The sequence below is a fragment of the Callorhinus ursinus genome, unplaced genomic scaffold, assembly GCF_003265705.2.
Source record: "Callorhinus ursinus isolate GAN/ISIS: 27379988/994484 unplaced genomic scaffold, GSC_fseal_2.0 scaffold20, whole genome shotgun sequence".
NCBI classification, from domain to species: Eukaryota; Metazoa; Chordata; class Mammalia; order Carnivora; family Otariidae; genus Callorhinus; species Callorhinus ursinus.
In genome coordinates this window covers 28,705,160-28,719,360 of record NW_027397082.1, presented here as the reverse complement: position 1 = coordinate 28,719,360, position 14,201 = coordinate 28,705,160, and the positions used below count along the sequence as shown (strand labels likewise).

The 14,201-nt window shown below is 40.3% G+C and overlaps 1 protein-coding gene across 2 annotated transcripts in view; it reads right to left on the bottom strand.

Annotated features, from left to right (window-relative positions):
• The window catches only part of LOC112830661 (uncharacterized), a 41,355-nt gene extending 28,349 nt beyond the window's left edge, over nt 1–13,006 (bottom strand). For both annotated transcript variants that reach the window (XM_073904469.1, XM_025880632.2), the window contains exons 1-3: nt 12,921–13,006; nt 11,267–11,487; nt 10,669–10,721 (exon numbers count right to left, since the gene is read on the bottom strand). The gene's annotated coding sequence lies outside the window, so the exon portion shown is untranslated. The remainder of the gene's footprint in view (nt 1–10,668; nt 10,722–11,266; nt 11,488–12,920) is intronic.
• Between the last annotated feature and the right edge of the window lie 1,195 nt (nt 13,007–14,201).

Sequence of the window (14,201 nt, the reverse complement as noted above, 5' to 3'; positions counted from 1 at the left end):
AATATCTTTTCTTAACACTGAAACCAGTGATTCTCAGAAACATAACTTAGATCACACCACTTTTTTGCTCTACAACTTGCAATGGTTCCCATCTGACTCACAGCAAAAGCCCAAGTCCTTATAAAGCCTTCCACTGTGCCACATGACTTGGTCTATCAACTCTAACTTCATTCCCTACTATACTCTTCCTCACTCTTCTATGCCAGCTCAACCAGCCTCCTTACTGCTCCTTGAACAAAACAGCATCTTTGTGCTATGTGTTCCCTCTGTGTTGTGTAAGTGCCTGACACTAAGCTTTTGATTGCTGAGGCATCCATTTCAAAAGAATATCCATCCTGGGCGCCTGGGTGGCTCAGTTGGTTAAGCGACTGCCTTCGGCTCAGGTCATGATCCTGGAGTCCCGGGATCGAGTCCCACATCGGGCTTCCTGCTCAGCAGGGAGTCTGCTTCTCCCTCTGACCCTCTTCCCTCTCGTGCTCTCTGTCTCTCATTCTCTCTCTCTCAAATAAATAAAATCTTTAAAAAAAAAAAAAAAAAGAATATCCATCCTGATTAAACCTATTGTTAGCTGTATAACACAGCTGCTAACAAAACAACCAAATAAGGAATTAGGCTGCCTCCACCTGTGAAGTACCCTCTTTCAGAAAGCCCTGGGCAAGGTAGACAACTGACAGTCTTAGTGACTGAGCTTCTCCCTCCTGTGCCCTAGTTTCTGCTCTTATGATTTAAATTAGCTAATAAGGAGTAAACCCACAAGACCTTAGACACTTCACCCTTGGACTGTAATAAAGGCAGAGCCCCAGGTCTATTTTCTTCTCTACCTGTGACCTCACTACTGTGTGACCCCTGGGCATGCAGTGTACCTTCTAGGACTTGTGAGTAATAAATCTTGTTCCTCAAAGTTTCCTGATGGTTTTTGAAGTGCATCCTGCAATCACAAGCATGAAGGCTGGTCTAGCCACGACACTGGCTTTGGTCAGGGAAATGTCTGTCGGGGGCTCACTTCAAGGAACACGGGCCAGAAGAGTGCCTCAGGCATTCCTAGCCAATAGCATCAGTATCAACAGGTTGGGACTGACACAACCTTCTGGGATGCATTACTCTAGTAGTTTGGCAAGGATGGTCCCTGGACTAGAAGCATCAGCACCACATGGAAACTTCAAAGACAAGGAAATTCTTGGGCCCCACTCCATACATACTGAGTCAGGAAATCTAAGAATGGGACCCACAATCTGTGTTTTAACAAGCCCTCCAGGTAATTCTGATACCTACTAAAGTTTGAGAACCACTGCTCTACCTCACTTATTGTTATTGTTTAAATGTCACCTCCTTGTTAGTTCCACCCAGCCTATCCTATTTAATAACCCTGCAATTTCCCATGTGCCTTATCCTACTTGATATTTCTACCACTTATTTTCTAATAATAGGCTATATATATATATATATATATATATATATATATATAAGTATATAATTTACTTAGTTATGATGTTTATTGCCTTTTGCCCTCTCCTCTAGGAAAACAGGGTTATTTTTATTTTTATTATTTTTTAAGATTTTATTTATTTGAGAGAGAAAGAGAGAGAGTGCATGGGGGGCAGGGGGCAGAGAGAGAAGCAGACTCCCTGCTGAGCAGAGAGCCTGATGCAGGGCTGGATCCCAGAACACTGGGATCATGACCTGAGCCGATGGCAGACACTTAACTGACTGAGCTACTCAGGCGCCCCAAACAGGGTTATTTTTAGTCAACATTATTCATGGCCGGGTCCAGTGATTGCTGGAACTAGCTCATACCAGCTTAAAAGGGTTGGTATGTATATCTCTCCCCAACTCCATGTTCAGTACTGTCAGGTTGGTAGCCTAAAACTGGCTACGGTGGGTGCATTAACACTCCAGAAATCAGAAAACACTACAAATCAGAGGGTGGGATTCTCCTAAGAGAACTAGTTGTTAAACATTTACCAGCATACCACTGACAGTATCCTGAACACATAAAATACTGTCTGGCAAAAAGCAATGCTCAATTAACAGTTAAAGAACTAAGGGATACAAACTAATTTCCAGCAAAAGTGCAAAATGATACATCACTGTTCAGGGCAATTTTGTAGTATCTATGAAAATTAAGAAATGGCCTAGTTTCGACCTATGACTCCATTATTCTAATTCTAGTAAACTTTTCCTTAAGATTCACACATAAGAAATTAGGTTTACATAAATAAGGTTATTCAATGAAACACTGTTAGTAACAGCAAAAGAACGTAAACAAGTGTCCTTCAACAGAGAACTGGTTAAATAATCAATGACAAATGCACACAACAGAAACCATGCACCTATACACAATGAGGAGCAAAAGTAATAAGAAGCAGAGTAAAGACTTCCATAAATTCCTCCATAAAATAATTAGGAAAACTAGCAAAAATTGTAAGAATCAACTTTTTAGAAGTCTGAAACTATCCAAACGCTTGCATAAATCCAGGGAGCATTTATTCAATAAACACTTAGTTTCACCAAACACGGCTGAGGTGAGATTTGTGGCATTTTTACTTGCTTCATTTCTTTTTTTTTTTTTAAAGATTTTATTTATTTATTCGAGACAGAGAGAATGAGAGAGAGAGAGAGAGAGAGAGAGAGAGAGACACCACATGAGAGGTGGGAGGGGCAGAGGGAGAAGCAGACTCCCTGCCAAGCAGGAAGCCCAATGCGGGACTCGATCCCGGGACTCCAGGATCATGACCTGAGCTGAAGGCAGTTGCTTAACCAACTGAGCCACCCAGGCGCCCTTACTTGCTTCATTTCTATCCTTTATAATCCAGCTCCACAGGAGCCTTGAAAATGAGCAGCTTGTAATCACAATGAAAAGCAGCAACCAGGCAGCCACCAGAAGAGCAGAATAGGGATGGAGTTCTTTCAAAGCCTCATTCCCAGAGAAATGTCATTATTTACCTGTCTGATCGTTCCCTGGAAGACTCTACAGTCTTTAAGCTAACTTGGAGCTTCCACAGTACAAACAGCCTTTTCCTTAGGCAACATGCTTGGAAAAGAATTAGAGGAAAATGATTAACTTCACAGCTGCCTGCAGTGATAAAAATAACAGTTGGAGCAGGCAACTTGGAAAGGCTAATTTAAAAGCTGAAAAGGGAAAAGCAAGTAATTAGATGCCCACAGGAGCTTTGAAAGCTTCAACATATTCCTGGGAATCTAGAAAGCCACACGAATGCCCAGGGGTATGCACATGCTCAGGAAAGATCTAAGAAGATCCTAAGCTCTTATCCTCAGCTGACCTTGAAGCTTTGGTACATGTAGGAAGTAAAGACTATGGCAGAGTTGTCCACAGCATGTCTGAGTGTTGAAGATGGGTGCCAACAATGCACGGAGAGCCCTGGGCACAGACAAGGAGACTTATTAACTCCAGGCATTTGAGAAAATCTGGTAAATCATTAGCTGACTAACCTACTGAGTAGAGATTTCAGTGGCTGCACATGATAAAGAATAGAACTTTACATAATCAGTTTAGAAACCGCACTAAGTAACATAACAGTGACAGCAATAACAATGAACAATAGGGAGGAGAGACTCTGAAAGCCACCAAATACTATTTAAAATACACAGTTTTCAACAAAAATTACAAGACAAAGAAACAAGAAATTATGTCTGATACAATAGGGAAAAAAACCAATTGATACAAATTGTCCTAAGGAAGTACAGATATTGGACTTGCTAGACAAAGACTTTAAATCAATTATTTTAAATATGTTTAAACGACTAAAGGCAACCACATCTAAAGAACTACAGAAAAGTATGAGAACAATGTCCTTCTATGTAGACAATACCAATAAAGAGTTAAAAATTATTTTTAAAAAACCCATAAAGATATTTCTAGAGTTGAAATACAGTAACTGGAAATTAGAAATTAGAAGGGCGCAACAACAGATTTGAGGTGGCAGAAGAAATAACCAACAAACTGGATGGAAGACAGACAGGTCAACTGAATTTATCTAGTCTGAATAACAGAAAGAAAAAATGAAGAGTTGAGCAGAGCCTCAGAGATCTGTGGGACATCAAGTGTATGAACATATGCATTAATGGGAGACCCAGAAAGAGAAAAGAGGAAGAAGAAACAACAGCTGAAGAAACAGTGGCCACAATCTTCCCAAACTTGATAGAAGGTAGGAACCTGCACATCCACAAAGCTGAACAAACTACAAGTAAGACCCAAAAAAATCAATTAACTACACACATCATAAACTGTTAATGGTCAAAGACAGGGTCTTGAAAACAACAAGACCAAAGCAACTCATTGTATACAATGGATTTTCAGTAAGACTAACAGGTCATTTTGCTTTAGAGACCACAGAGGCAAGAAGGCAGTAGGAAGGACATATTTAAAGTGTGGAAAAAGACTGCCAGCCCAAACTGTCCTTGAAAAATGAAAGACATATTAAAACATCCACAGATTAACAAAAACTGCGAGAATTCATTGCTACCACATTCATCTCACAAAAAATACTACAGGGAGTTGTTCAGGCTGAAATGAAAGGACATTAGACAGTACCACAAATCCACACAAAGAAACAAAGAGCACTGGTAAAGGTAATACTATCTAAGTAAAGGATAGTATAAATGTATTTTTTATCTGTAATTCTTTTTTTTCTCCTACCCGATTTAAAAGACACTTTGTAAAGAAAAAATAGAAATGTGTTGGTGCCACAAAATACATGAAGATATAATCTGTATGGCAATAAAAATACAAAGGGAGAGTAAGGGAATGAACAGAGCTATACAGAAGTAAAATTTTTATATGCTATTGAAATTAAGTTGATATTATTCCAAACTTGATTGTTAAAAATTAAGATGTTAATTGTTATTCCCAGGACAACCATCAAGAAAATAACTAAATACAGCAAAAGAAATGACAAGGGAATTAAAATGGTACATTAAAAAATATCCATTGAACAGAAAAGGCAGTAATGGAGGAACAGAGGAACAAAACGATCTAGAACACAAATAAGAAAACGGCAGGCCTAAATCCTACTCTGTCAGCAATTACACTAAATATAAATTGATCAAACACTAATTAAAAGACATATAGTGGATATCATACTGGATAAAAACAAAACAAAAACGTGATCCTGGTAAACAGGGTCTGACAGACTCACTTGAGATCTAAGGACATAAACAGAAAATAAAAGGATGGACAAAGATACACCATGAAAACTGATGAGCAAGACAGTCTCAGGTGTGTAGTCTTTCAACCCCCACTCAGCTACATAAGAACGAGCCTTGGGCATGGAACACTTCCTTACAAAGAGATAAAGAGACCACACAGCCTGTACAAACCATTTGCCTTGTGGGAGTATCTTGTATTTAAGTGTTCCTTCTTTCTGATTAAGCATGTAATAAATGCACCTCTGGCACCACCTCAGCTTTCAGTATTCTGGACTCCACAATAGTGGGGTTGGATTCCTGTTGTGGCATAAGAGGAGGGTGCATAGGCCAACTGCCCTGTGTCAGCCGCTGGGGGCACCGACTAGCTTTGGGGACCAGTGGCATATTATCAGAACTTATCTTGCTCTATCTCTTCTCTGTGTAAAAGCATTATTCCATCCAGTGCTTGTCTCTGTTGTGTTTTCCTTGGTGACTCTGATACCAAGATGCAGTGGGCATAAGTATTTAAACTTCTATTCCTACAGGCTGGTATAGTGACGGTGTTTGCTATCTCCAACATGGTCAGTCTTCCCCAGCATCGGTAACTTGTGCCTAGTGTTCTGCTCAACACGTCACCAAAAGACAGCTAGAAAGGCCTATATTAATATCAAGTAAAAGAGACTTTAAGACAAAAATTGTGACTTTGAAGAAAACACAAGGTTGAATCAAGATTTTGGATTAGGCAATGGTTCATAGGTATGACACTTAAAGCATGAGCAACTAAAGAAAAGATAAATTGGACATCAATAAAATTATAATTTTTGTGCTTCAAAAAACATTACCAAGAGGCACCTGGGTGGCTCAGTTGGTTAAGTGTCTGCCTTCGGCTCGGGTCATGATCTCAGGGTCTTGGGATCAAGCCCCATGACAGGCTGCCTGCTTGACGGGGAGTCTGCTTCTCCCTCTCTCTCTGCCCCTCCCCACCACTTGTGCTCTCTCTTTAGCTCTCTCTTGAGCTCTCAAATGGGCATATAAAATCTTAAAAAAAAAAAAAATTACCAAGAAGGTGAAAAGATAATCCACAGAATAGGAAAAAATATTTATAAATTATGTATCTGACAACAGTCTGCATCCAGTTTATATAAAGAACTCTCATAACTCAATGATAAAAAAATAAACCGATTAAAAATGGGCAAAGAATTTGAATAGCCATTTCTCACAAGAAGATATACTAATGGCCAAGAGGTGCATGTAAAGATGTTCAACAACTTTAATCATCCAGGAAAATCAAATCAAAACCACAATGACATCCCATTCCATACCCACTAAAATGGCTATAATAAAGAAGATGAACAATAACAAGTGAGTCAAGGATATAGAGAAATTGGAATGCTTATATTATATATTGCTGGTTAGAATGCAGAATTATGCAGCCCCTCTAGCGAACAGTTTGGTAGTTCCTCAAAAAGTTAAATATAAACTTACCATATGACCCAGCAACTCCACTCCCACTCCTAAGCATATACTCACAGCACTAAAATCATATGTTCAAAAAAATAAAAAATAAAATAAAATAAAATCGTATGTTCATGCAAAACCTTGTCTATAAATGTTCAAAGCAGCTTTATTCATAATAGACAAAAGGTGGGAAAAACACAAATGTCCAAAATAATGGATAAACCAAATGTGATATATCTGTATAACATAAGAGAGCCATTAAAAAAAAAAGTACTAATACATGCTACAGTAAGGATGAATATTGAAAACATTATGCTGTCAAAGACACCAGACACAAAAGACCTCAGATTATACGAAATATCCATGATGGGCAAATCTATACAGACAAAAAGTCAATCAGTGGTTGCCTGGAGTTGAGGCAAAATAGGAAAGTAACTACTAATGGGTATGGTGTCTTGTTTTGGGATGATGAAAATGTTTTGAAAAAAGATACTGGTGATGACTGCACCACTATGTGAAAATACTAAAAACCACTGAACTGAACTCTTTCTCCTTCTTCCCTCCCTCCTTCCTTCCCTCCCTTCCTTCTGGTTTTATTTTTAAGTAATCTCTACACCCAATGTGGGGTTCAAACTCACAACCCTGAGATCAAGAGTTACATGCTCTACACTCTACAGACTGAGCCAGCCAGGCATCCCTGAACTGAACACTTTAAAAAGGTGAATTCCATCTCTATAAAAAAAATTTTAAATAAACTACATAAATTTTACTATGTACTAATTTCAAAATATCTCCAGTATATATTCTTAAATGCAAAAATTAAGGTGAAGAACAGGTTATTTTACGGTATGCTTATATTCTTTGGCTAAGAAGGATTAAAAATAAGTACATACATATATACACACATATATATATACATGCATTAATACACATGTATATATGTATTCACACATATATACATATAAATACATACAAGAAAAAGGTAGAAATGCATATTTACGTGTACATAGTTTATATACATACCTATATCTATCTACCCAGATAGCTATAAAATCACATTTACTTGTCTCTGCATTTAAAAAAATGGAGAAAATACACATACACAAAATTTGTTCCCTAAATTACAAGAGGAGGTTGCAGTGAAAGACAGACATCGGAGTGTGAATTCACTTCTATTTATATTGTTTGTATTGTACTGACTTTTCCAATGTGAATGCATTACCCAACACACACACACACACACACACACACACACACACACACACACAGATAAAAAAAATACATAAAACCATGACAGCTTGGTATATATTAATGGTTGGCATCACTACGGCAACTCTGTGTCCTCTCCTGGCAAAGCATTTCAAGAATGCTATCACCATCTGAAAATATCAATCCTGGGGCACCTGGGTGGCTCAGTTGGTTAAGTGCCTGCCTTCGGCTCAGGTCATGATCCCAAGGTCCTGGGATTGAGCCCCGCATCGGGCTCCTTGCTCAGTGGAGAGCCTGCTTCTCCCTCTCCCTCTGCCTGCTGCTCTGCCTACTTGTGCTGTCTATTTCTGTCAAATAAATAAATAAAATCTTAAAAAAAAAAGAAAATATCAATCCTATATCCACATGCTAGAACTTTAGGCTTTCAGATATATGACTAGCCAGACTACAGTTTTTCCATTTCTAATCAGCAGCTTCTACATTAAAGTGAAATTTAATAACTGATAAAAATTGGAATAAAAAATTAGCATTCACAGTAATAAAAAAATTAGCATTCACTAAAGATTTTAAGTCAAGTCTTTTAAACATACTTATGCAAAGAAATTGGAAAACTTAAAAAAAGTTACAATTTTTTAAATAAATGTGCCCAAAATTGAACCAAGAAGTTCAGAAAACCTGAAAAAAACTCTATACCATCTAAGAAATCAAATTAGTAACCAAATCAATCCTTATGGGATCTAGAAAAACTACTAAGTGTAATGGACATTTACAACTTAAGGTTTAGGAAGAAACTTACTTAATGGGGTAACTGGTGTGTACCAAAACCCAAAGAGACTATGCCAGTGTTTGCTAACACTTCCTAAGTAATCTCTGAAAACCAGGCACAAGGTAAGGATGCCAGGTTTCATCCAGTAGGACAGAAAAAAGGTGAGAAAGGACAAGATGAACCTAAAGAAGAATGAATTAAGGATTAATGGAATGAATTAGAATGGCCAGAAACAGACGTATGCAGACACAGTAATATACGGGATAGCTGTGGCATTATAATTCATTGAGAAAAACATTAGTAAAGAACTGGTACTGGGGTGCCTGGGTGGCTCAGTCGTTAAGCGTCTGCCTTCGGCTCGGGTCATGATCCCAGGGTCCTGGGATCGAGGCCTGCACCGGGCTCCCTGCTCCGCAGGAAGCCTGCTTCTCCCTCTCCCACTCCCCCTGCTTGTGTTCCCTCTCTCGCTGTGTCTCTCTTTGTCAAATAAATGAAAAAATCTTAAAAAAAAAAAAAAAGAACTGGTACTTCATGTGTTAAAAGGTAAAACTAGATTCCCTCCTCATATTATCTACAATAACAATTTCCACATTGGTTCAAGGCTTAAATATTTTTAATAGTATTAATATTAATCAAACTAAAATTTTAAATATTAAATTATCTTAAGTTAGGGAAAAATTTTTAAATTGAAAAATAAATAAAATGGAAAAGATCAAAAGATTGGTCTAAGTAAAAATATAAAACTCTAGGGGCGCCTGGGTGGCTCAGTCGTTAAGCGTCTGCCTTCGGCTCAGGTCATGATTCCAGGTCCTGGGATCGAGCCCCGCATTGGGCTCCCTGCTCAGTGGGAAGCCTGCTTCTGAACCCTCTCCCACTCCCACTGCTTGTATTCCCTCTCTTGCTGTGTCTCTCTCTGTCAAATAAATAAATAAAATCTTTAAAAATATATATATATATAAAACTCTAATAAGGCCAAAGGCTCTGTAGAGGTAAAGGTCAAGGGACAGAGTTGGAGAACAAGTTCACAACAAATATAATAAAGAATTACTGTCCAAAATATATCAAGTATTCTTAAAAATTAATATAGAAAAATTAAAAATGAAGTCATTCACAAAAGCAATGAAAAGCCAATAAATAGGGGCACCTGGGTGGCTCAGTCGTTAAGCGTCTGCCTTCAGCCCAGGTCATGATCCCAGGGGCCTGGGATCAGTCCCACATCAGGCTCCCTGCTCAGCGGGAAGCCTGCTTCTCCCTCTCCCTCTACCTGCCACTCTCCCTGCTTGTGCTCTCTCTCTGTCAAACAAATAAATAAAATATTTTTTAAAAATGCCAATAAATATATGATGTACAAGCTCATTAGTAATCTCAGAAATGCAAATTAAAATGATGAGTTTTTCTCAGAAGTTAGATTGGCACTAAGTCTAAAGTCTGACAACACCAAGTGCTGACAAGTAAGCAAGGTTAAGTAGCAGTCACACGCATAGTGCCACAGTCTAGGTGAGGGAAATATTTATGCAGAGCTATTTAAAGGACACATAGGCCATTCAGCCTTCTTCCAGATATTCTATACCGCTGGACCAAGCAAGACCATTAGAAAATTATGTACTCGAACTCTGTTATGAACCGAACACTTGTGTCCCCCCGCCACCTACTCTCTCCCCACCATGTGAATGAGAAGAGATCCATGTGCAAACTGGATAAGGGTCCTCACTAAGAACCAAATAGGTTGGCATCTTGATCTTGGAGTTACCAGACTCCAGAACGATAAGAAATAAGTGTTTGTTAAGCCGTCAGTCTCTGATAATTTGTTACAGTAGTGCCAGTGTTTTAGTGCCCTAAAAGACTCTTTTTCCTCTGGTTCTCCTCTGCTGTCAGAAAGATTAGAAGGCAAACTTGCAGTTCAAATTTGGTAACTCTGGGACTTTATAAGACCAGAATTTATCTATATGCTGACTTTACTCAACTCTTGACCTGATAGTCTATAGGGTCTCTGATGTTGATTTTCATCTATTTCTATTTTTCTATTTTAATTTCTGTTCCCTTACAAACCTCACAAAATCCACAGTGAAACAAAGCAGGAATAAACTCACCTGTGATTCGTTCATTTCCTGTTGCTCTTGGAAAACTGAAGAGAACTATAAAGCTGGGAAAGAAGGTAAGAAAATGAGGTCCTGTGCAACCAGGTGAGCTGTGCAGTTCTCAGGCTTACCTGCCTAGCAAACTTCACACACACACAGCAGCTACATACAAAGCCCCTGTGGGCTGGGTCCTCCAACTCTAAGGGCACGACAGAGCCTGTGGAGGAGCACCCGGTGTCTATGCTGACTCTGCTCACAGAGAGCTTAGAATGCGGTTTTTCGTTGAATGAATGTAAACATTTCCGACTAATTTCCTACTAAGAATTTATCTTCCCCTCTAGTGACCAAAAAAAAAGTAAAAAGTACTAAGAACTAATTAAACAAAGAACAATACAGGGAAGACATTGCCTTTATTTCTCTGCATGCCTAGTAACAATGTTTGGCCCTTGGGTTAGCATCCCCTCATCAGCATCCCCTGAAAAGCGATGGGGGTACTTTGTTTATTCTAACCTGGTTATGGTTTTTCAAAAAGATCTTGTTAATGGGGGACAGCAAGGAGTTCTCTGGGCATGCCACTAATAAATCATGTGACTCTAAACAAGTCACTTACCTTTTGGTCCTCTTTCTTTTTCACCTCTTAAATAAAGGCAAAACTTTAAAATCTTCAAAGTCTAGGGGTGCCTGGGTGGCTCAGTCGTTAAGCGGCTGCCTTTGGCTCAGGTCATGATCCCAGGGTCCTAGGATCGAGTCCCACATCGGGCTCCCTGATCAGCAGGAAGCCTGCTTCTCCCTCTCCCACTCCCCCTGCTTGTGTTCCTGCTCTCGCTGTCTCTCTCTGTCAAATAAATAAATAAAATCTTTAAAAAAATAAATAAAATCTTCAAAGTCTATACATTAGTTATTTGATTTTTTACTGTCAGAAAAGAAGGAGCAGTGATACACTGCTCTAGGTTGTAGAGCGAGCGCAGAGTAAAGGGAGTGTGGCTGATGAGAGTGAACAAGAAGGGCAATTTCTCCTTCTGTGGCTGGTGATTCCTTTTCCCGAACTGTGTCCTCACCAAGCCTCCGGTGAGGTCCCCCAGCTGTGCCGCCTACCCTTTGCTCATGCTGCTAGCCTTATTTCAGTTCTTAAAGCTGATCAATGGACAGCCTGCAATGACTTCTGGTTAAGGTGACATCACCCAAGCATTGCTCATTCTGTAGGAGGACCAAGAATTACTTTTGTCCTGTCAGTTTTAGGATATAGTCTCTCCTGGGACCCTTCTGTCTCTGTGTGGAGCTCTGGTGAGAGGTCTCACTCAGACCAAGGAGTAATCTTCCAGGTGAGGTTCCTGGGGACTATTCTTTCTTACCTCAAGAGCTGTTTTTCTTTAAAAGAGCTGGGACCTGAGCCATGGGGACAAATTAAACATGGTTGGAACTTTCAAACAGGACTCCCAATCTGACTCTCAGGTCATACTTTCCCCAAAAATCAAGGGCTTGGCCATCTACAAACTCAAATGAAGGCCTCCAAAGACAAAAGCTAGACAGGGCAGACCTGGCCCAGAAACTGTGCTGCCTGAAGAATAATAAAAAATCCTATAAACACAAGCGCCAAGAAATTATTCAGTCCCCATATACTTCACAATTATTCTCCTGGATTCTGTAAAGACACTATCAATGCTCAATGCTATGAATAACAATGCTGGGTTTTAGGCAGGGCAGTTTATTAGAAAGAACATGAGATGGAGAGAAAAAAAGATCAAAAACTAGATTCCCACCGCTGCTGGCTGTATGATCTTGGGTAAATCACTTTGCCTTTGAGCCTCAGTTTTCCTATTCTCTTAACATGGAAACAGCCAACTTACCTCAAATATGGAAGTGAGATCTCTTGATGACAAAAATCTAAATATATATAGCATATATGTTAACAGCGCAGAACCACCGCAAGTTGGTATTAAACCAACAGTCTCAGTCAGGTATTAAATTATTCTCACTCTGCACAACGGGAAACTGAAAGTCATTCCCAGAGTTGCTCAGTAACTTGAACAGAGCTCCGGCAGGAGCCGCGACATTGCGCACGGATTCTGCAACCTCCCGGGACCTGCGCCCAGGTCCCCACGCTAGACGTCAGCTCCTTCCTCCTCCAGGCCGAGGCCACCCCCATCCGCCCCGGGCAGGCTCAAGTGCCAGAGGTCCCGCTGCGGGGTCCCCTCTACAGTCCCCCTGCCACCCCTGAGCCCTACGGACCCTTGTTGGCCCTCTGCCAACCCTCAGGGACTCACCCGCCACTCCCCTAGCCGGTAGTACTGGCCCCTAGGGAGTGCAAACACTCCGCGACCCTGGAAGCGCCACCCACGCAAAGGTGTACCCTGGGCAAAGACAATTTACAGATGCGGAGTGAAAGTGAACATGCGCAAAAGCAGCCCAGAAGTCCAACACCAGAGTGAAAACTACATTTCCCATAAGTCTTTGCTCCCGTATCTTTGGGGTGTTTACCAACCCCCCCCACCCTCTCCCCAACCCAGCTTTTTGGTTCGAATTGACCAATCCAGCCTTACCCTGGGAGCCCTAAAGCATTTTATTCAAAGACACAATAAAGGCTTGTGCCCCAGGTGATGCCTCCCTCTCTCTGCCTGCAGCCTGCCTTGACCTTCCCACGTGGCTTCAAGGCCTTGAGTAATAAACTTGTCTATTTTGATTTCTTTTGTGGTCTTTTGTTAAATGGCAAAGAACCACCTTTTTCCATATTACTAAGACTTACCACAGGCCCCTTGTTTACCTATGACAAAACCAGACACAAAACCACCACATTCCCATTCTGTCTCATAAATGATCAGCCAAACCATTTGTCCCCATGACCAATCAGAATAAAATATCTGTAAATTTTACTTGACTAAATTTTTCTTCTCCCCCCACGGGACCCTGAAATTTGACTTACTCCTAAGTTTAAACAAGTATAGGAATGCCAAACAATCCCTCTCAAAACTTGGCTGACAATAAGGAAAGATATTTCCTGATCTTGCCATCCACTCCCCTGCTCCTGACACCCAGTTCCTTCTTGCCTTGTCTACACCTCCATTAAAAAAAATGAGTTTCTCTCTTAAGTTTTTTCTTTTTTTTTTTTTTAAGATTTTATTTATTTACTTGAGAGACCGAGAGAGAGCACAAGCAGTGGGCAGGTAGAGGGAGAGGGAGAAGCAGACTCCAGTCTGAAGAGGGAGCTCGAAGCGGGACTTTGATCCCAGGACCCTGGGATCATGACCTGGGCTGAAGGCAGACGCCTAACGGACTGAACCACCCAGGAACCCTCTCTTTAGTTTTCATTGCTCTGTTACCAGTGGGAGAGTCTACATTGTGTAAATGGAGGTGTTGATTATTGGATTATCCACAAAAGATTTACGTGAGGATCTACGCTCCAGTAAAAACCGCAAGCAGGAAAGTAGCAAGCCCAAAGCAGTTTATTAAGGACAGTACACTCTGGAGAAGGGAGAGTTGGCAGGCCCAGAAGTGGTAACTGCACCGGGGTTAAGGATGTCTTTTCTTTTATCCATAAAAAGATAAAA